Genomic DNA, 23,723 nt, shown 5'->3' with positions numbered 1-23,723 from the left:
GTTAAGTAACATGCCCAAAGTTGCTCAGTTACTAAGCAGTAGTCAAAATTAGCATGAGGGAATCTCATTTTGTTTTGCCAGTTGAGAAAAACAGAGTCCCCCTCAACATTTTTCGAATAAACTGAGTTCCTGAAACCTATTTTGTTGGTACTATGGATGCTTTGCTTTATTTTCTGCTGAAATAATATTTTCAGTAAATAAGTATTTCAGATAAGACCATACTAAATAGCTTAAGCTAGAAAATTTTTAGCTTCTTTTTATTTCAAAGTTGGTAATTATCCATTTGTTATGTTTACATAACAATCTTACATGCTCGGCATTTTTCTCTCTACAGTAGAGGGTCTCTTCGGTTTCTGTATGTGTAAAGGTACTCTTTCAAACTCACAGTGGAAGGATAGCTACTGATATTCTGAAAAATAGACCAGATTGAATATATGTATTCAGAGGGGCATCTTACACTTACCAAAGCAATAAAAATCTCCTGAGAAAATATAAATCTGGTTTGTTGTAACATCCATGAAAGTTGGAGAAAGGAAAAAATTACTGCTCAGGGAAAGTGTACTGTTTACTTGTTTTATGTGTTCATGATTTTGATTTTGATGATAAGTTAACTCTCATTTTGGAAATTTTCATGGTACCATCAGTAATTGGTCTAACAGTCCCAGGAGATTAAATTTTGGATCTTTGCGGTGTTTGGGCTTACTCCTTAATTCAGAAATTTCTGTGCAACAAAAGAAAGCACCCATGACCTTATACTTAGGTGAGCCAGGGCTCCTCCAGTATGCTCAACACGGCTTAGTATGGCCCTACCTGAAATACTCGTTTACTAAAAATATCACGTTAGCCTAAAATAAAGTAGAAGATCAATTAAACCAAGACAACGAGTTTCAATAGCTCAATTTCTTTGAATGAGTTGAGTAAACTTTCCCGGTAAACTTAAATTATCGTTGGCTTTTTAAAATCTGTGTTCCCTATTTAGCATCATGCTTGGATCCAACCTTCCTTTGCGACTATTACTTTCACAAAACCTGCTTGTTCTAAATCCTTCTTTGGCATTCATACGCCGAGCCCAGACCTTGATGTTCGAGAACAATTAGAATTTAGGCAGAGCAGCTTTCGTCATTTTATTGGAACCAACAAAACCACCTGGAGGTGGTGAGGAGCTATACTAGGTGCTTATTCAGTGCCACGTGCTGGGAGCAATGGTTGAATGTGTAGGCAGAGGACTATGTAAAATAAAATATTAATAGACTTAAGTAGCTGATCAACGGTCACCTGGAGCACACCTGTTAAGACAGTCTCCCCAGAATGAAGAGAAGGTCAAGCAAGGAGATACTGGTAAATGTCAGAGACACCTATGGTAACAGAATCTGGTTTCGGGTGTGCTTGAGGTGCAGCAAAGCCCACTACTGAGATGTAAGAGTGTGCAAGGAAAGTTTTGTTTTTTTTGTTTTTGTTTTTTGTTTGCTTTTTTTTGCAAGGAAAGTTTGAGAGGCAGTCAGAAGAGGACAGGAAAGTGCAAGCCTCAACTTCGCCCCCTCCCCAGGAAGGAGGTCAGGGGCTTTTTAAAGCAAGAGAAAAAGGATCTGAATAAAGGGAAGAGGAGCTTCTGGACTCGAAATCAGATAGAAGTTACAACGTAGGGGAGGGTTAATTTTAATTTTGAAAGAGAAGTATAAGAATAATTGTTTTTTTTGAAGGTTGGCATGCAATTATTTTGGAAACAATGCCAAGCTTCTATATGTTTGGTTTTATTCAATCCATTTAAACTTTTTTTTTCCCGGCCACGTATGATATAGTTCCGAGGACTAAAGTGTATTTTACAGCTGAGTGGCATCTGACATGTGTCGCTTTCTATAGTTTAGCTTGACTGATTGCATGTTTGCTTCTCTCCCTGTTCCTGGCTCCTCATGAACAGGCAACCGGTCTGCATGGTGCATGGCTCACCGTGGTCACTTAGTAAATAAATTGTGTTGAGCTGCAGTGTCCCTGTCATGAGACATTGCATGTTTAGAAAATTCTCCTTGAATTCCAAAGTATTCTTACTGTTCCTACTCCTACTTAAAATACAACGGAGAAGCAGTTGTTCATTTTTTTCTGTTCCTAGTCTTACTTAAATACAGTGGGGGGACGTCTGTGTGCCGCACTTTATCTCCCAAAGGAAGGATGGGTTGTGCTTGAGTCCTCTTTTTATTGTCAGCACCTGGCACGGAACATGCAGTGTACACTTGCCAACCAAGGTTATTAGTAGTAGGATTGGTGTTCCTTATCACACAAAAAAATAGGCATTTGTTTCCGGATCCAGATGAAGTCCTTTCACATGAGGCAGGCTAGCGGAGGAGGAGTAAGGAGTAATCTGTATGCCTCACTGAGTTGAAGGTCTGAATAGTCAGGGATTGCTGAATGGATGAACGGAAGAGTGGTAATTAGACTCCTAGCTGTCAGGAAGCGCAGAATTGAAATATTAGAGCAATACCAAGAGCTGATTTAGCAAAAAAAGTATTTTTTTTCCTCTGGTATAATTTAGCAACACTAAGGATGCTATTAAGGTATATTCTGTTGGAGAGTGAATTTTCAGACTTGCAAATGTTGGCATGCTAGAAATCCTGGAGACCTCTTCCAGACTGAGGGATGAGAAGGGATCCAAGTGTGCTTTTAAAGGATGCTTACAGTGGTGGTAGGTTGGTAAAGGTTTAACAACTGCTCTCTAGGAGGTGACAAAAACTCTGATTTGTAGTTTTCCAGCTTTGGTGATATAAATACTCCCACCATGGCTGATTTAAGCTACTGACATCACTGAAAATGGGTTGGAAAGAAATACACAAAGTTGACTCTCAGGAGCACTGGCTGGCTCCAGCACATAGCTCTTTAAAGTAACTTTAGCTCTTTTTTGTAGGGATTTATGGCATAGTTACTAGATATTATATGGAGGTGTTTCATGTTCTTAATAATAAGTATGAATGTGACCGTTTGTTTTATACACATGGGTGAATATTAAATTGTGATAAGTTTGTATCAAGGTTTCCTTCTTTTGATTTTGGTGGGAGAGGCAGTGATAGTTCGTGAAATTTGTGTCTCAGAGAGGCCAGACAGCATGGTCTCAGGCATTTCCTTTGCTGTTCAGCAGTGGGGACAAGTAAAAGCATTTCCTAATTCTCTTTTTAAATGAATAAGCTAGCCCAAAGGTGCAAGGAGTAGATGACTCTGGGGATTTTCGCTGTACGCCCCAATGAGCCAGCAGCATGTAATTGTTATAGTCAACACTGATCTGGTTTTGTGAATCTACACATTTCCTGAGGATAATTCACACCTAACTGAATGATTCATTTTTTAAAAAATGATTCAGTTTTAATATTCAGGTAGCAGCTTGGAAGTTTTGAAAAGGCTCATTTTATGGGCAGCCGGTAACAGTGCTTCCCTGCAGCACCATGTCCATCGGTTTGTGTGCTGGGTCCAGAGGATGTGCCTTCATTATGCAATGTCTACGTAAGATGCTGACCTCCTCTTTCTCTGGGTTGCTAACATGCCACTCAAAAAACTTAACAGTGTGTGGACATAATGTAAATAAACTTAATGTTGGAAACTTGGTTACCATATCCTATTTTTCTTATATTTGCTAACTTTTCAAGCTGTTTATGGCATTAAGATGATTTAAGACATTGTTTCATAGTCGTCATAGGAAAAGGGTTTGGATTAATTTCTTCATAGTCTCTTCTTCATATTCCTCCTGAACTCAGTGTTGTTTGGCTTCTTTTCCCATTATTCAAATGAAATTGTTTTATTTTTATTTATTCTAAAGATTTTATTATTTATTCATGAAAGACACAGAGAGAGAAGTAGAGACACAGGCAGAGGGAGAAGCAGGCTCCCCATGGGGATTCCCGGGACCATGAACTGAGCCACCCAGGCGTCCCTCAACTGAAAGTGTTTTAAGTTAAGCACCCTCCCTCCCCCTTTTTTGTATAGTTTTTTTTTTTTTTTGCGAGTTCGATTTGCCAACATATAGCATAAAACCCAAAGCACCCTCTCTTACTCTCATTTCTTTGTGATCTCCAGAAGACTTCATCCAAGCTCATGCAGGTCTCAGGAAGGCCAGCGGCTGTGGGTCTCATGCCTTCCCACCCTCACTACTCCTGACTGAGTTAGATCCTGGGTACTTCTTGCCTGGGCGATTGCAATTGTGTGCTAATCCCTCTGTGTGACTTATGATCTCCCCTCCAACCCACAGTGCAGCGAAAGGGAACTATCTAAAATAAAAATCTGATGGTGGAAGGTCACATCTGGCTGCCCTGGGATGGCAATCATTTGGTGCCCTTCTAAACAATTCTCTATTCCTCAACAGGTATTTAGGGGGCTGCCATGGTGGGTGCAGAGGTTCGAAGAGGGCTGCTGGTGGCTGGCTTGGAAAGTCCTGCCCACCTCCCTAGAACGCACATTACCAGAGCTGCATGGATATGGCCACTGGAGGGGACACTCTACTTCAGGAGACTTAACCCAAGTAGGCTTTCATATAGCCTGTCCCTGAGAGGATTTTATAAAATACAGTTTTCTCCATTCTGATACATTTCTAGTGATAGTTTCTTGGTAACATGAGCAACTGCGTGGCTAGTCAGCCTCTTCATGTGGTTCTGCCTACCGAAATTGTGTCTATATCCTCTTGGTGTAGTTTTTGAATATAGATGAAGTTTGATGGGGTGAGGTCTGGAGCCAACGACCAAGAAATAATTCTTGAGATATCTGGTGAAAAATGCTGGTTTTATTAAGGCACAGGAACAGGACCCATGGGCAGAAAGAGCTGTTGCACCCAGGCCTGAGAGAGGTGATTGATTATATACTTGGGAGTTGGGGGAGGTGAGGAAAAGGGAGGTTTTCAAAAGAACCTCTATATGCCAAAGAGGCTACAGGGTCCTGGAGGCCTTGCCATTGTCAAGTTAAGGTTGTTTCCCCTCTACTAAGACGTGAACATTAAGGTGTTGGGAGCTTCCTGGAGGAGTGACATATGTATCCCACCCGGGAGTAAGCGTGGGGAGAGCTTGCGGAGTGGAGTCCTATGGCATTTGCCTTTCTTGGTCTGACTTATTCCACAGCTCTGTATTTTTGAGTACTGGCCGACTAAGGTGGGACCAATAGGTCATTATTTTAAAAATATCTCATGTAGTAAAATGAAGATTTCTTTACATTTGTGGCTGTGTACCTCAAGGAAAGAAAAGAATTTATTATCTGGTTAAATTCCATTTTCCTATTAAACAGATCCTTAAAAAAAAATAAGCCAACTAACACTTTGGGTAAATAAGTTTGAAAATCTACATTGGAAGTTGAATTAATGACACTTAACAGTGTTCCGTGATCAAATAAACCCAGCACCAAATTAAATTTATTCTTCATTATTTCTTATTGTCTCTCTGTTCAGTTAAACACTGGTCGTAGCAATATGTTTGCATGACATAGGGCTCTGTAATTTATAAAACTGTCACCTACACCATCTAATGTAATCATCTCAGTGATTCTGGGACAGAAGTTGAGCTGATGTACTAAGAGAAAATCAAGATTTGGAGAGGTTAAGGCTTGCCAGATATCATACAGCTTTGTAGTGGAGGATCTACAATCCAGGCTTTCTGACACCTGGGCTTCCTTCGTTCCTTCCACTCTCCCTCCATCACTATCTTATTTCTGCCTTATAGATCTTGCTACCACTGAGATACTAAACAGACATCGGAATTGATCGGAATCTCTTGCTGAGAAAACGTTTATCACCTATTAATAAATCACATTTGTTGATCCTACAGTTCCTGACCCTAATTGTTACTATTTTATTTTCCTAACTTTAGGATGATCTTAGTTTTTCTACATGCATTTTTTCCCCTAAGAAATACAAAATAAAAGTATGATTTAAAATTCTCGGGATTTTTGCAAACACTATGTTGGAGTATTAACATCCTCTAATGAACAGAGCAGTAATCTGTTAAATAACCGTTGGACCAAGACAAATCCCTCAATCCACATGGTGTTAGCTATTCATATATTGATCCTGATGAGTGTTTTTGCTGATTTAGTAAGGCATAAACAATTAGAATGAAGTGGGCCGAATAGCAATTATAGTAACACTACATACTCAGATCTGTGTGATATTCTCTACTTTCATAAATCTTTCATTTCTGCAGCAGCTTTTTGTATTGGACATGTTTGGCATAGACAGTCAAAAATAAGGGCATTTTCCACTTCATTTAAAAATATTTTTATCGGTTAGATAACAATACACCAGAATTCGGAAGGAACATGTTTAAATGTTAACATCTGTTTTGTTTTTCCTTTAACACTCCAAGTGATTTATAACCTATCCTAAATTTGGTTCTGCATATCTTTTTTGTGTAGTCAGTTGAGATACGAAATTGCCAAAGTTTTAGCCTTTATAGCATCTTCTTTTCCTTTAATCTTTGTTTCTGATCAGTGAGCTGAGAGCTGCCTAATTGGATGGCAATAAATCAGCGCAGGAACTGACTTATCTCGACTCATTTTTCTAGCTCTGATATATAGCAAACATGGGAGCAGGTTGCATTTGGGGGTCAACTAGTATGAGAACCACACTTTAATCATTTGGATCCAGTCTTAGTTTTTAAAGAGCAAATTACAGAAGCGTTGCTTTCTGAGTCCATCATTATGGTCATGGGCAGCTTTGACCTTTGGATCCCTGTCTGTCTGGGGCCCCGTACTTTGCCAGCTAGTTTTCTTCCTTTCGAATTTCACCATTCGTAGTGTTTTCCTTCAGCTGTTCTTTGGATCACAGTTCTTATTGTTAAGTTCGCTGTTAGCTCTCAGATCCCTTGCTCTGGTTTTTCTTACTGCAGGCAGTTTGTTTTCTTTCCTGTCTTTTGTTGGCCCTCCACATGCAATACTGGTTTGGGAAGCGCCTTGCTGTTCGCTATGTATGTATTGTGAATGATGAGGTTTCTCTCATACTGTTCTGGGAGCTATTGTAATTGGATTGATTTGGAAAAGGGGAAAGAAAGAGGGAAAAATGTCATGTTAGATTCTTGCACATGTAGTAGTTCTCAATTTTGATAAACAGAAGCATTTTAAACCTACCAGGTTAATATCTGGTACCTATGCATGGTGTTGGTGTTTTCTAACAGAAGGCATGACAAAAGTCTGTAGAGCATGATTTACAAAGATTATTTAAATTCTATTTGCCTACATGTAGTATAACACCCAGTGTAGAGCATGATTTTGAAAGCGTAACAAACAAATAAATAGCATCTTTACCCATAAATATTCTTGTGGTTTTCAAATATTTTACTTTTGGCCGAAATTGTCAGAATCCACATTGCTTGAAAGAAAGGGATAGATAGCTCTGTTTTAATGGTAAGCTCTCTGGAGAGTACACTATGTGCCATTGTATGATGAAATCTAGATTTGTCTTTTGTAAGTTATTCCTAGGAGAGCAAACTTTTTTATTACTTGGTCAGATTCCAACCAAAGGTATGTAGTATTTGATGAATAACTAATGCAGATAATTAACAGATTAAGAGAATGTGTGAGCCCAAGCATGAACAGAGAAGTTGGGAAGGAGGTTATCAGTGTAAAAAACGTTAGAAATGAACAGGGCAACTGGAGCATGAATGAAATCAATTTAATTTGTGGGAATTTATATTTCCTTAGAATTATATTCTTATTTCTTACTCTATATGACTTAGGCTGTGTCCACAGTCAGTAAAGAATATCTGTGCTTCAGGTGTCTGCCACGTGGGCTAGTTTAAGTTTCTCTGTAGAGACCCATTGCTGTATCGGATGAATGTCTCAGTCTTTTGTTCCCTCCACAAGGAGTATTGTCTCTAATATTCAGGGCCTTAAAATGCCAGGAACGGTGATGGGCACTGAGGGGGGCGCTTGATGGGATGAGCACTGGGTGTTATGCTATATGTTGGCAAATTGAACTCCAACAAAAAATATACAAAAAATTAAACAAATACATACATACATACAATTAAAAAAATGCCAGGAACGGTAGGGCACCTGGGTGGCTCAGTCAGTTGAGTATTAGACTCGTGGTTTCAGATCAGGTCATGATCTCAGGGTCCTGGGATGATCCATGGGTTGATCCCTGCTCCCTCCACCTTCAGAGTCCACACTCAGAGGAGAGTTTGCTTGCGATATTGTCCCTCTGTCCCTACCTCCACTGGTGCTTTTTCCTCCTCTCTCTTTCTCTCTCTCTAGTAAATAAGTAAATCTTTAAAATGAATGCCAGGAACAGTGACTCTCAAAGGCCTCAAGGAACACAGATGGAAACCCCTTTCTGCCAAATGCAAGAGGCAGCAGATATCAGCCCGACTGTCCTAGGTCTTGTTCTGTTCTCACAGACTTTGGAAGCTTGAAGGGGATTGATTGCTTGCCTTCCCTTTCCTTTGTACCTGAGACAGATTTTAAGCTCAGCTGTTGAACCGCTATTTGGAGAGTGGTGCCTCAAAAGGATGAAAGATTCCAGTTCTCATGGACTTTTCCAGAACCAGTTGGCCCCCGGGATGTCTGGCACCTGTAATAATGTCTGCTAGACTATTGATTTGCCAGCAAGTAGGAGGCAGACAGTGGAGCCAGATAAAAAAGGTAGATGAATCTGAGCTGAAAGTCACTTGTTGCCTCCATGTTTATTAGCACTTGGTCTGTTGACCTGTGCTCTGATGGTAGCTGCTAGAATTCAGTCTTTCTCTGTCATGGCCTTGGTTTTATGTCTGTAATCTGTTGCCTGTTGCTACCTTTTGGTGGGCCCTTTCCCAGGCACAGATTGCTAGGCTCCTCATGATCCATTTTTTCTCACCACTTTAATTTAAATATAGAGCTTTTGTTACTCTTAAGTTACATTAAAATGATAACAGCTTTAAAGTGTTAAAATTCATAGGTTGTTGCCACTTAAACTAGCAATAACTTAAACTAAAACATTTTGGCCAATTTAAGGAAGAAGAAATACATTTGGAGGGGAGGAGATTTTTGGAATTCTGGAATCTGAGTTTTCCGGTTATTAAAAATAAAAAAAAGAAAAAAAAAGAGGAAAACCACAACTCCTTAATACTGACTTTCCTCCTACCTGCTGTCCTCAGGAGGAAGGGAGGAAGCTCCCTTACTTTAGGCTCATGCTGTTTGTGGATTCTCAAGTACCTCTGTATCTGAAAGTATGCATTTCAAAGATGAGAAAGGTTTGGAAATTGTGTAGAACTGCTATAAGTGTCCGAGTAGATTTTTGAGTGGAAGAGGATTATGTTTGCTTTAGAATGTTAGAACAAGTGCTTGTTACTTTTTTGGGGCTTTCTTTTGTTATTCCTGTTAATACAGCATAATTGTTTGTTTTTAATATAGGTCTCAATCTGATGGCAGCAAAGCTTTAAAAAATCTTAATAAAATGCCCTGCATGTGATTTAAACCAACGTGGAGGGATTTATGGATTTAATATAGGATGGAACTATCACGTGCTATATACAAGACAACATAGCACTTTCCATTGAAGAACTTAAATTCCTTGCAAGGTAGCTAATATGCAACATATCTCCAAAAATTATTTGAGGTAAAACAGAACACCAATAAGTAAAATTTAAAGACATGTAATTATTTCTTGAGGTTCAGTTACCGTAATAATTTTAATTAACAGTAAATAGTATTACTCCTTCCGAAAGAAGGCAGGATTTAAAACACATTGAAATAGTAATTAAAATGGCATATTTTAGGTTTATATTTTAAAAATAAGAAATATATTACTTATAAATTCTTGTTTCTACTATCGTTATCAATTATGGCTGACATCTCTTTTTTTCCCCCCCTGAGGATCTAATTTTTATTTTATAAAACCATGGAGATAGGTAGAAACTATGTAGTTTTAATGATGATAAGGATCCTAATGAAGTGGAGGAAAAAAAATACTAGCAGTTCTGCATTTTGTTGTTTCAAGAAGTGGTCACCACAATAGGTTGTGCTCTGAATCGGGCTGGATATAGCACAATTCACCTTGGTTGGATAGAGTAGTGAAAGGCTACTCTGTTAGAATGGGACAGGTATTGAGATGATTTATGTGGTTTGATACAGTTGATGAGATACAGAGCACATTATCAAAATGTGTAGCAACAACAAAATATAGGCTTATTGTGGAGTTCTAAGTGTTTTATAAGTGAGGTAAATAATATAGTACGAGTTCTTTAGAGTCCAGGCAGACATGCAGGCTGGTAGAACTAAATAAACTGTTGAGCTAATTGCAAGTTTTCAACCACTAGACTGGAATTTAGGGCAAAACTCTATTCCAGCAGGGAATCTGGCTAGATGAAGACAAAGTCTTGAATTTGGAGGAATGCACATACTATTCCTATTATTGAAAGACTTGAGTATAGCAACTAGAACTAAGTCCAGTTGATCAGAACTGGGGTACAAAAAATTCTGAGACACCGGAAGTGGACTTGTAGCCAAGGAGACTTAGACTGATCCTGTTCAACCCTAAGTTGTGGGCTGAGTGGTTCGTAGTGTTCCTCTGAAAGACCAGGTTTGGCTTAAACGCTAGGGGAAAGTGGAGGCATCAAAGGTTCTTGGTTGTGGGAAGAAAAGAGCTTGGGGAGAGGGAGGACCCCCCATGAAGGACTCCATTCTACCCTAGGAATTCTCTTCCGCTATGGACCGGATGCCCCTCATAGAGAATTTCCATCCTGATCATTATTTAGAAACATGTCTACATAAGGTATTGAGACTACATGGACAAATGAAATGCCTCTTGGACATCTTTTAGAACTCCATGATTTTAAGAATAAACATTTAATAATAAAAGGAATGTTATATCATTTGCTCTTCTGGATTCTTGGATTTTAAGCAATGTTGGAATCTTCTTTCAGAACTTAGAGATAAATGAAAAATTGCCTTAACATGAAGTAGGATAGTCTTTGAGCAATATGTTTTAGGTCTTGTGAGAAATCTTTATGAAGCCATAAAGCTTTACTTAATCTTCAGTGTGATAAGAAAGCATGTTATTAAAAATACTTACATGTTATATTATAATGTACCTTATGGTTTGGGTCTGTAACTGCTTTTCTACTCTCTATTAAGGGGAAGAATGGGTAGAAATACATATGATTCTGATGGTGACCTTCAAATTCTGCCTTGAGATTTTCTAAAATTAAATTAAAACTGAAGTTGTTCACTTGACCAGAAAGGCCATTTTCATATTGGTGGGAAATATAATTTTGGCCACAATAAACTCTGATTACTTCCAGGTAAATAGTTTCTTTCAGTAAGAGAAATGTCTTTTAACTATTTCTGTATAGTTAGGAAGATATAGTTTCCGAAGTTCACTCTCATTGCTGTCTCATTTAATAATTATTGGGAAATAATTACTGGGAAATCTGGACAGCTACATGTACCATTATCTTACACAAGATGCAAAAAATAAAAATGGATTAAAGTCCTGTATATGAGACTTAAAATCATAAAACTCCTAGAAGAAAACAAAACAGGCAGTAAGGTCTTTGACGTAGGTCCTCTCTTGTCTCTTATAAGCTCCTTGCAGTCCTTGGTGTTCCTTGGCTGGAGGTTGTGTTATTCCAGACAGCTGGCCATCTTCTCTGTGTCTTTTTTCATAGTTTTCCCTTTGTGTATGTCTGCCTGTGTGTTGAAATTTCCCTTTATAAGGACACCATTGATACTGGATTAAAGCCTATCTTAATGATCTAATTGTACTTTGATCATCTCGTAAAGCCTCTATTTTCAAATAAAGTCACATTCTGAGTTACTGGGGGTTAGTCTCTGCATATCTTTTTTCAGTGAGGGACATACCTCAACCCATAAAAATGGGTGTTTGCAAAATTTCGGATCTCAGCCTCGTTTGGGTTCTCTTTCTCTGTGTCCATTCATGAGTTTAATGACAACTGTCCCATAAGGGAGTCAATGGACATGGTCTTTGAATCAGACCATTTTACATCGGATTTTGGCTGTTTTACTTTCTGGTGAGGTTAGAAATGTAAATACCATGGTTACAGGGGTCTATTGAGTAGCATTCTCCTTTTTTCTTTTAAAGATTTTATTTATTTATTTGACAGAGAGTGAGCGAGAAAGAGAGCGCGCCAGAGCACAAGCAGGGGGAATGGCAGAGGGAGAGGGAGGAGGGGGGAGAATTCAAAAGTATTGAATTCACCTTGGTACATAGAGGATGCAGTGAGTATCAGCCATGGTGGCGATGCAGGAGTTTATGGGTTGATGGCACAAATATCTATTCATCTAAAGACTAAGTGACAGGTGGTAGCGCTACCCCTCCCCTTTTAACTTTCTTTTGAGCTCTTAGCAGCATTCCTAGGCAGACTAATGCAAAGATGGCATTGACATTGAGGCACTGTAACATTAATTTCATCTGAGTTACTTTTAAAAGTCCTATTCTAAGCTCCATTTGGCAACTGATCTTTCTCAACATTGCTTAATGCCCTGCTCTCAACCGTCAAGTTTCTGCTTTACAACTGCTTGTCCAGAGTGAGTAAGAACCTAGGGAAAGGCATTTCTCTTTTTTTAAGGAAATATGTTCTGCACATCATTCTCTTATTATCCTCTCCAAGGGGACATGTGCAACATAAATTATAAATTATAGTGACTTAATAGGAATGAAGAACCTATTCTAATGGTCTTACTCAGCGGTTTCCCTGAAGTGCTTTGTAAGTGGGAAAATATTTGTTATTTTTGGACAGATTCAGAATAAAAGAGAACTAGCACAAGATGCCTAGAGTTTAACATGTCAAGTGAATTTGTATGTCATTACAATCCAGTGTACCCCATTGCATTTTGTATCTGTACATTGGTAGTTCCGGTTCTGCATTTTCCTTGCATTTGAGCTACTGACACATCGGATGAAATGCAGGGTCTAGAATTTGCTCTGTGGGTCACTTGTGGCAAGAACAGAAACTGTTAAACTGTTTTTGAAAAGAAGCAGACATTTCTGAGTCAGTCTTTGTGAAAGGGTAATGCAATGATGAACAGTCGGGTCAGCAGACCGGGTGTGTGGGAGATGGCCAGGTGAGAGGTTTGGGAGTAATCTTATTTCTTCCTGGGAATTTTATGACTATCCTGAATAAATAGCTTATCTTAACTCATTTTAATAATTGAGACTTAAAATGCTTCCATGGTGGAAAAGATGAGTAAGGGGAATATGCATTTCCTTCCCGACAACCTTATACTTCCTTGTGTAGCACTTCCAAGTGATAAAATGAAGTGAATGTCCTGGCATTTCATTTATTCTCTTCCTTTGTGTATGTCTTGAGGTTTTTCTTATATACAAATGAAGTGAGAAAACTGATTAAAGAACATGTTCATTGGGTCATGATCACAGGGTCCTGGGATCAAGCACCACATCAAGCTCTCTGCTCAGCAGGCAGGCAGTCAGCTTCTCCCTCTCCCTCTGCCTGCAGCTCACCCTGCTTGTGCTCTCTATCTCTGTCATATAAATAAATAAAATTTTATAAATAAATAAGCTGAAAAAAAAGTACATGTTCATGTATGTTGATATGTTTTGTATTTCCTTACCTAAAATTTACTGAGCATCTGTTGTATAACTGGATCAGGGTTCAAAGGTCGTTTTATTCAGTCTGTTAGAAAAGCTCATCAAATCCTCTGGGGTAAAATAATTTATATTGTCAATGTGTTTACCCATGAGCAATTAATAATTGTATGACCGTTAGTAATTATTGCCCTAGTTTATAAAGTAGTTATTCTTAAGTTTTGATGCACACAGAATTTGGTGTGTAGATTCTCTTGTGGATTGTGTTAAAAGTACTCATGGTGTGTCCCTATCTCTGGCTCATCTTACTCCATTAGATTATAGTGGGGCCCAGACATGTGTGTTTGCTGAGGGCAGTGTAGATAATTCTGATATGTGTCAAAACTCATGAACCTCTATTGCAAGTGCCTAGAAGCAGGCATGATATACACTGTTGACTTGTGGCATGAGTGGATCAAGAATCACAAGGTTTTGTAAACATCAGGAATTTGCCTGGAAATTTGAGCCAGAATTCCAGCGAGAGCAGTTGAATGATAGCTTTGGCCATTGGAGATTTCACCAGACTCACGGGTCACAGGGATTCTCTTGGCAGTGTTTTTCCATTCCACTATGCTTGAGGACATTGGCTCTTGCTTCTTCGTTATTGGTTTAAATGAAACTCATCCTGCACAGATGGGCCATGGTTTGTAAGCACAGATGGAGAAGGAACAGTAAGTTCATTGGCAGAGCCCACACATGGGAAATAGCAAGAGAGAAAAGGCAAAGGCTCGGGGGTGGAGGCACTAAACAGAATTAACATTCACCTGGTCATTATACAAAGTGCTCCATTTTCTTAAGTTTTTCAGTAAAGGTGTACACAGCAAGTATTTTAGAAGCTCATCTGGAGTGACCTTATTTATTGCCATTAAATTACATAACAGATACCTTTCAGGCACTCATTAAAATAAAAATAACAATGCAGCAGAATCGAAAAAACAAGAAACCTCAGTGACAAACTACATGTTTTTACTAAAGAGTGGAAGGAACTCAGTTAGCAGGAACAGAAACACTTGACTAACTTTCTGTTCTAACCAGTAAATTTCTCAAGTTAGTACAGCCTTGAGACTTCTAAAGAAAAGAATTACTGTTTCTGGTGGCACAACTTTGTTTTCAGCATTTGATATTTGTTTTGGCTTTGATGTCTGAGTTTTTAGTTTTGTGCAAAAAAATAGGACGTACTTAAAGCATAAAAAATAATCTCTCTCTATATAGATACATAGAACATAAAGAGAATATATTCTCTATTTTTATACTCTCTATCTACAGTTTGTCCTCCATGCTATTTTCATCTAAGTCCTACCCCCCTCCCCAGTATGCATCTGGAATTCCAGTAATCATCAACAAATATACATTTAGCAAACACTGTGTAGAGCATTACTGCCGGGCTGCATGATGAACACAGATGCGCAAAAGGCCCCTGAAGTCTAAACAATCCAGCTACGTGAATGGACAATGAGGAAGTACATGACCAGTTGCTCCTGTTTGTACTTCCCGTGAGGCATCTTCCCTACTTGAGAATATCCTGGGAGTGGTTGACCTAGTGATCTAATCTTCTATAGGCTTGGGGAGTATCATTTTTTGGCATCTGGAGAATTTAACTCCTTTAATTAATGTTTTCTTGCCCTACCCAGATTGTTTGAAAAATCACCCATTTGCTTAAAGTATGCAGTGTTTTTTCATTGCTTCTAGACTAAAGGCCAAACTTACATCACCTATAGGGCCTTGTGGCAGCGGTTCTTAACGGAGGGCAGCTTTGTCCTCAGGCGGGGGCATTTGGCAAAGTCTGGAGACATTTTTGGTGGTTGTGGTGGTCGTGGTGGGGGAGAGGTGCTATTGTTGCATCGTGGGCTGAGGACACAGATGCTGCTAAAGGTCCTACAATATGCAGGACAGGTCCCCACAGTTAAGAATCATTGACTCCAAATGTCAATAGCACTAAGGTTCAGAAACCTTGCCCATTGGCATCTGGCCCCTGCCTGTATCACCAGCATCATGTCGTGGCTACCCTCTCGTTGCTCTCTCCACTCCAGGCATACTGATTTCCTTTCAGTTATTTGAGTAGCCTCTATTGCATTTTTATTTTTAGAGGTTTTGTATTTATGTCTCTCTGTACGTGGACCTTCCTACCAGTTATTTGCCTAGTAGGGATTTAACTCTGACTCCTTCAGAACTCAGCTAATAGCACTCCTTAAAGAGGCCTCCCATGCTTCACCCACTAGGTTAGATTCCCTTAGGCTCTTAGAACACCGTATAATCCTGTGCCTTGGTCCTTATTCACATTTTAATTAAATGCTTTATTGTGTAACTGTTCACATCTTCTCTCCCCAATTAGAATATAATCTTGAGGAGGGCAGGACCTATTCATTCTTATATCCGCAGTGAGTAGCATAGTGCTCTATACTTGGTATTCAATCAATAAATATGTCTTGAATGAAGGAGTCATCAAATAAGAAAGTATCCTGACAGTTATTTATGAAGAATTAAACCCATTGCTATTTATGACACTATAGGTGACCTCTTTCCTCTAAACCCATAAGGCCTTTTTATTTAAACCAATATCTGGTATTAATCACATATGGTTTTGTATAATTACTATAGGCTAAGTAGGATATATTGGTTGTGGCTTTTTAGATGTGGTTGTTTTGATACAGTCAGTGCAAAGTCACTCTCTTTTATCACCATCCCTTGCTCTCTGTTTTCTACCTTCTCCAATTACAGCTGAATTTCAATTTCTATTTTATTTTTGCATTGTGTGATTTTTAAAAAATTAATGAATATGACTTTATATTCAGAAAGATGATTACAATTTTAAAATTCTATTAGAATTGGAATGAATTCTAAGATTTTATTATCCAATTCCCCAAACTATAATTTTATAGGAGTTTAATAATATTAATATAACAGATGCATACTATTGACTATGGGGAAATTTGTGAGAAATTTAATTGAAGATTAACTATGCAATTTGGAGTTGAGAATAAGGGATTATATTGTGATCCAAACATCCTGCTTGGCTCACTGTCTAATATATACTCAGTCAAATATAGTTAGCATAATTAGGCAGCCTACACAAAGCAGAGGTGTTCATCCTCTAGATTTTTCAAATGGAAAACAGACCAAAGATCTTTATTAAATCGATTAATCTATTTATTATCTGAAATACATTTGAATGAACATTACAGCTAAAGAGAAAAATAAGAGTTTTGAATTATAGATCATTCTCTATGAATTTGGATTATAGATCATTCTCTGTGAATTTATAGACTTGAGTCTACACCCTTTCTGGTGTAGGCAAGTCTAGTAAACATTTGACTCTTGCTCATGTGTTTTGACTGCCAAGTGATGCCTGTCTTCATCCTGCCCTTACTCAGGGTGTGGGGCTTACAAAGGGGGTTGAGTTCATGCTTACATGGGTTGGTACTTTAAAAAATGTCAGGCAGCCCCAATGGCTCAGTGGTTTAGTGCCGCCTTCAGCCCAGGGTGTGATCCTGGAGACCCGGGATCGAGTCCCACATCGGGCTCCCTGCATGGAGCCTGCTTTTCCCTCTGCCTGTGTCTCTGCCTCTCTCTCTCTCTCTCTGTCTCTCTCTCTCCGTCTCTCATGAAGAAATAAATAAAATCTTAAAAAATAAAATAAATGAAAAATGTGTTGTCTATCCTTAGTTGCCCTTGAGTCAAAATGCAGCAAATCACTGCTCATAGTGTCATGTGCCCATTATATACCTTTGCGTGTTTCCTGGATGTGATGGTCTGTAAATATGAGGACTTTGACTTACATATCTTTGTTCCTAACCTCTTTCTATTTCAGGCTATTCAGTTAATTTTTCTTAAGTGAATATACCAGGTTTCGCCCTATGTATTTGTTGATACTCACCTGTTTCTGACCTACCAAAATGACATTTCATATGGTTTGTTTTAATATAAGTGAATGAATGGATGAACTTTGAATTTATTTTTTTCATAAAAATAGTGTTCTAATTAATAGTGAAACAAATTAAAAATTGTACTATTTGTTTGGGTATATATGGTTCAAATAGATTTTTATAGGTTACCCAGAAAATCTAGTAATAATTTTTTTCTAGTAATAATTTAAGCCATCGATACTATAGGAAAATTCTGTCAACTACAAAACTCAGCTGAGACATGAACATTGGGTACATGATGCATTCATAGATTGGTGACCTAAATTATAAGATTTGTAAGAATTCTCTTCATTTTCTGACAGGACCCTTGAGAGAAAATGCTCAGTTAGCTGTTTGGCTTAGTAGTAACAATTAGGGATGGGTAGAGAATTAGGTGATGGTATCCGTGTTGTTGGAATCTGTGTCCTCTTTGAGGCATTGACTCATTAGTAGAAACATTTGTCACTAGGGAACAGGGTCTTTGGGGTCTTATGAAATGCAGGGAAAATGTGCAGAACTGTAAAAATCAAACCTTTTTTTCTAGAGGCTGATAGATTTTGTCTTAGTTGTCTGCAACAAATGAAGGTCACTTTTAGTCATTCGTTATTTCCTGATGTTAGTGATTTGGGAATTTTGTAGCTCGTGGACTTGTAGATCTCCAGACACACAGAAATATTTGTATTTTCATGAAAAATCTCATGATGTGAGTGGGCATCTGGTTGGTGTTTCATAATGAGACACAGGAAGGTGATGTTTCTGCCAAAAGCTGATGTAATTCACTGTAATTTCAGCCTTTGAAGAGCAAGGGTAACAGCTTAGCTCAGTCCTCCATGCATAGGTTAAAATGACTTTCCAGGTGCTAGCGTCACAAGGCTGTAGGAGTGGTCCATATGTATGTTTTCATACAAGGGAAGATCTTCAGTTGGGGAGGAAGAAGAGAGAGAGAATTGGATAAATTTTTATTTATTCTTTTGAAGAAATAATAATAATGGTAATAGGAATAATAATAATAAATCCATGAAGAAATGGGAATCCTTGTTGAGGGGGAGGATATTCTTAGGTGAGGATGTAGCTGCTTTTTCTAGTTTTTTTTTTTTTTGAGATGAATAGAGGAATATGGGAACCTCCCCAGACTCTTCTGTTTCTATTGTCTGATTAATGTACAGCAAGAGAGACTAATAGTACTCCTGATGCTCATAAATATAAGTAGTTCCAAGTAGGTTGGTTGTTTTCACTTTTTTGAAAAGAGAGACCTCCAGATTCTTCATGAATGCCTCAAGAGGTCTTATAGGAGGGTTTGTTGGAAGAAAACACCATTGTTTGTATGGAACTTAAGCAATTAAAAAAAAATCAGCCACTGAGTGATGTGATTGCCAGTGCTTATGAGGCCAGGGTTCTTGAGGGTATAAGCTATATTGGTCAGACTAGAAATAATACTAAAATTATTATTCTTTGATATCATTATCAAAATAAAAATGCTTTTTGCTACTTAAAATCCTCTTATATATATTTGATTTGCAAAATAGTCCTCAGGACTGTTGTCATAGTTATTGGCAAAGTTTGATGCAATTTTAGTGTGCGTGTTTTATCAATGCCAATTTGTGTGGCAGAATCAGTGGAGAAATTTTGGGTTGAATGAAATTGAGAAGTTCATATAACTGAATGAAGCTCTGTCCTGTATCCTCTCTCAGTGTTTTGCCCTCATCATACCTCTGTCTGTCTGTTTTGTATGTTTAATGCTATTTGTTAAACCTACCCACAGAGATATTTATAATTCATCATTCACCACTGATCTCTTGGACTAACACTTGCTTTGCATCTCCCAGTTGGTGTTACAGCATCAATAACTGCTTCTGAAGTGCAGTTTCCAGCCAACTTTTCAATGTTATTTATCTTGTGAACCATATTTCCCCAATCTGACAATAGAAGGCAAGAGAGGCCTAATTAAATTCTTTGCTAATGTGAAGAAGAATTCACTTTTTGTTTCCTAATAATACCCATCATATCACATCAGCTATATTTTTCTTATCAGATGAGAAATTAAATTAGCCTGGAAAATTCATTCTGAAAATATTAGAATGCACTCAAGAGTAAATAAGATGAGGGATGCCTGGGTGGCTCAGCGGTTGAGCATCTGTCTTTGACTCAGGGTGTGATCCCGGGTCTGGGGATTGAGTCCTGCATTGGGCTCCCTGTGAGGAGCCTGATTCTCCCCTTCTCCCTCTGTCCTTGTCTCTGCCTCTCCATGTCTCTCATGAATAAATAAATAAATAAAATCTTAAAAAAGAGAAACTAAGATGAACAATAAAGCAGGCCACTATAAATATTTGAGTTATGTTCCAAATGTTACAAAATACATATCATCAGAAGTGACACCATTCTGAAACATGGCAATCTTTGTCTTTTGTTAAAAGAGAACTTTCTAGTGTAAATGACTACTAAACTTGCATTCCCCAAATTCTCAAGGTATATGTGCATAGGCAGTGTGTATTCTGCATAATGGATGGATTTGTGGATTTGCACTGTGGATTTGTCTGGTCTCAAGGATTTTCTTGGTAATCAGGGTCTTGGCTTTTTTACACTGGGCCCATCCCTTGACCTTCCCCATTTGCAACATCTCTCCCAGCAGGGACAGATCCCTTCTCCCGGAAAGCAAGGACAACCCAGCTTCTATAGTTTAGGACTCCTTTGCCCTGGAGCTAAATAGAGTTAACTCTATTTCTCATAACTAAAATGGGGATGATGATAGTACCTACTACTTACGGTCATTATGAGGGCTGGATGTACAGTGAGACTGAGCCCACACCTCCTTGGTGCCTCTTACCTGCATCACCGAGGGTAAAGAGGCATTCCCCCCCCCCCACCTCTGACACTCATAGCTTCACTGTCACCATCTGCCATGAATCCACTGGGACAAATTTCATGTTCTTAATCTTAAAGTGATCAGGACAAGAACTTTGTCTCCTAGGTGACACTCCCTCCCACCCCCTCACATTCCATTCTTGAGTTATTTCAGCCTTTGTACATCCTCTCACCTGTCCCCTTATGCTTTCCCTGACTCCCAGAACTCTGCTTTATAAAGTTCATGGACCATTATCAGTAAAATCTGCAAACGTTACAGACCTTTCTCTGAATATGCATTTTACTTTCTTGTTCTGACATCTGGCTCTGCTTGAGGTTGCTGCTTTCACTGCAGTCCTAGCAAGGATTTCCTCTTCCTACTACTAGGCTTGAGAGTGGGATAGCCTCTTCCAGGTTCCTCATTGTCATTTTCAGATCGTGCTTCTGCCCTACCCCTAAATTCCTTTAAACTACTCTTACTCATCTCTCTTGCCTACCAACCACTGGGTCTTCCATCTGCTTCTCAGCAGTTTCCCCTTGTGGCTCTCACTGTGTCCCATGCTACCCCATATAAATTATTGGCCATTGAAATATTTGTATAGATGATTCCTCTGGTAGACCTGCCTCTCAGCTCCTAGGGGTCTCCTCCATGATCTCATCTTCCAGTCTGAGCCAACCACTTCCTTACTCATACCGGAGACCTTGTCTTTATCAGTAACGGCAACCCTTCCTTAATTCCCAGTTTTAGGCATCCCGCTCTGACTACCACCCTTGAGACCTTAGAGGGAGGTAAATGTAACTCTAAAAATAGTGCCCTGTGTTAATTCTGAGGTCATTTTTCCCCCCAGGCATTGCTGTGATACTGCTGCTATGTTCATCTGATTCTCAAGAAATTTCTCTGGAGTCCTGCATGGTGTGTGTGTGTGTGTTGTGTGTGTGTGTGTGTGTGTGTACGTACATGCACATGCAAAAGGAAGTGGGGGGAAGAGGGAGAGAAAAGAACCCTATCTTGTGTAGGTTCATCTACATGGCCGTGATCATGAGTGACTTTGAAGTGTACGTAACTAATGAGGTGATACAGAAGTACAAGGCTGACTGCACTTCCTCTTGCTGTTGGGCTCCCTACTCAGCAGGGAGTCTACTTCTCCTTGTGTCCCTCCCCCTCCTCATGTTCTTTCTTTCTCTAATGAATGAATGAATAAAATCTTAAAAATATGTCTTACAGATACACATTTTAATCCATGTTTTAAGAGTGAAAATAATTATGTGTGGTAACACATTATTATAGTACAAATGGATGGCAGAGATTTCTGCATGAAATATGAAGACGGGTGAATGGAAGCAACAGGAACTAGGAAGTAGTTTGGTCTACAGTTTGTCTTTTGGGGTCATTGTACTGGCTGTCATGGCAGGTGTCCCTTTTCCTGTTTAATAAACAAAATTGATTTTACTCACATTTGTTCTTGGCTCCTAACTCACAACAGGTGGTCAGTGAGGCTGTAGTCGACTTTGCAACTGCTGGTTGTCAGGAGCTTTGAAAACCTTCTGTTGTGATTTAAAGCAATAGTTAGAAAAAACTTAGGAAAATTAACTGAGTGTACACAATTTGTGTAAACTTACTTGCAAGCTGACACAATTTTAGTGACTCACATGATGCTTTTCTTTTACACCTGTATTGACACGTTTGGCTATAGAGAACTCCCCCACTAACTGCGTAGTAAGTGATCAGTAGCTGGGAGTTGAGAATTCTTTCAAAAATGTCTCTCCTTGAGACTTAGAAGAGGTGTTTTATTTTTATTTTTATTTTATTTTATTTTTTTTTTAACCAGAGGAAGACCTGCTGGCTTTCTCTTCCGGCAGGCAGAGAGATAAGGTTCAGAGATTAAAGATGGGGAAAGAGAGTGAGTGACTCAATGGTAAGAGCGAATGAACTGTCTTCCTGCCCCTTCCTGGTCTAGCTCTTTGTGGATGGACAAGGTTCTTAAGCTCCATCCAGCCATAGTGAGATGCCAGATGGAATCCACAAAAAATAAGTAGAAACATTTCGCTAGGTATGCATTCCTTGAAACCTTGATACAGTTACAGATTAGCAGAGAAATATTTTGGGGGGTACTTAGCTCTCTTATGAAAATAAAAACATGAGGGATATTATTTTCCTCCATCTAACACATGGCCTGATGGAATTTGGACCCAAACCGGCAACAGAGCCTGCCTCTGTAGCAGAAGAGCTAGAAAGTAAAGACCTACACTGGAGGTGCTAAGAGTCCTTCAACATAAAAAAAAGGATGACTGACTTGGATAACATGGAGATGGGGGTTCTTAGCCTACCACACCACAGAACTCCTGAGCTGGTCTTGTAGCTCTCCAGGGGCACTTGGCATGGAAAAGCATTAAAGCATGGCTGTTTTGCACTTGAATTCTACAGACAGGTCCTGGATTAAAAGTTTCTGCTTTACCATTTTCAACCTTTAATAAATGGACAAATTCATTAGTCCTTGCTGACGTCAGTTTCTTTGTCTCTACAATGGGAGTGGTGTCTGCTGCCTAGAGAATTTACAATACAAAAATATGAGCTTTGAACTGGGGCTGGCAATTGGCAAAGTGCAACATTTGAGGTTCTTTTTCTTGAGTGGAGGGAGGTAAAATTTACCCTTTATAAAGTAGGCCAATAGAGATGTTCTAGGCAAGAAAAACATCATTGGGCTGGGTATTCACATATGAAAAGCACTACGCAAATATAAATATTACCAGTCATAACACTAGCAAAAACAAACTATATGAATATTTTCTTGCATTGCTCATTGCAGTGAATTTCATTTTTTAAGAAATTTAAAATTTATATCACTTCTCTTGAGGATAATTTAATTTTCTCCAGTAGCTTTTTTTCATCCCTACTCTATTGCCTCATGAACAGCACTCGAGTTTATTAATTTGTTTGAGTGTAAACATTATCCTCTTAGTTCCTGTCCTGTGTCTAGGGCCATGCCAAAAGGCTATATGCTGCATGTTAATTCTTTATCTTTAAATCACACAAAATGTAATTCAGAATAGTAACTTACATGCAAGTCCTTAGTCCAGCCTAGAAAATTTTCATTTACATATTTTAAATTAGTCTGCTTTCAGTTCAATGATTTTGTCTCATTTTATAGTTACAAATATGTGGTGCATGTTGTTTAGCTAAATTTAAAAATTAGGAATAATTACTGTAGAAACAGTACTTTTATATATGCCATTCTGTGAACCATGGGAGAGCTATTATTCAAAAAGAGAGGAGAATTTCCCTGAAAAAAAAGTAAGTCTTCAAGTTACTGGTTTTTAAAGGAAAAGACCCTAAAATTATTATGAAATCAGATAAATTTGGAGTATAATTTCAAGCTGTGTTCTGATTTATCCCATGCTGTTTGATATTGCCACATAAGAGATGCCAGCATGGTCAAATGCAA

At 38.6% G+C, this 23,723-nt stretch overlaps 1 protein-coding gene across 1 annotated transcript in view; it reads left to right on the top strand.

Moving 5' to 3' along the window:
• Window positions 1-23,723, top strand: part of TAFA2 (TAFA chemokine like family member 2) — a 435,070-nt gene that overhangs the window by 130,845 nt on the left and 280,502 nt on the right. The gene's annotated exons all lie outside the window — the stretch shown is intronic.

The sequence above is a fragment of the Nyctereutes procyonoides genome, unplaced genomic scaffold (assembly GCF_905146905.1).
Source record: "Nyctereutes procyonoides isolate TBG_1078 unplaced genomic scaffold, NYPRO_anot_genome, whole genome shotgun sequence".
NCBI lineage: Eukaryota > Metazoa > Chordata > Mammalia > Carnivora > Canidae > Nyctereutes > Nyctereutes procyonoides.
This window is presented reverse-complemented; position numbering and strand designations above follow the sequence as displayed.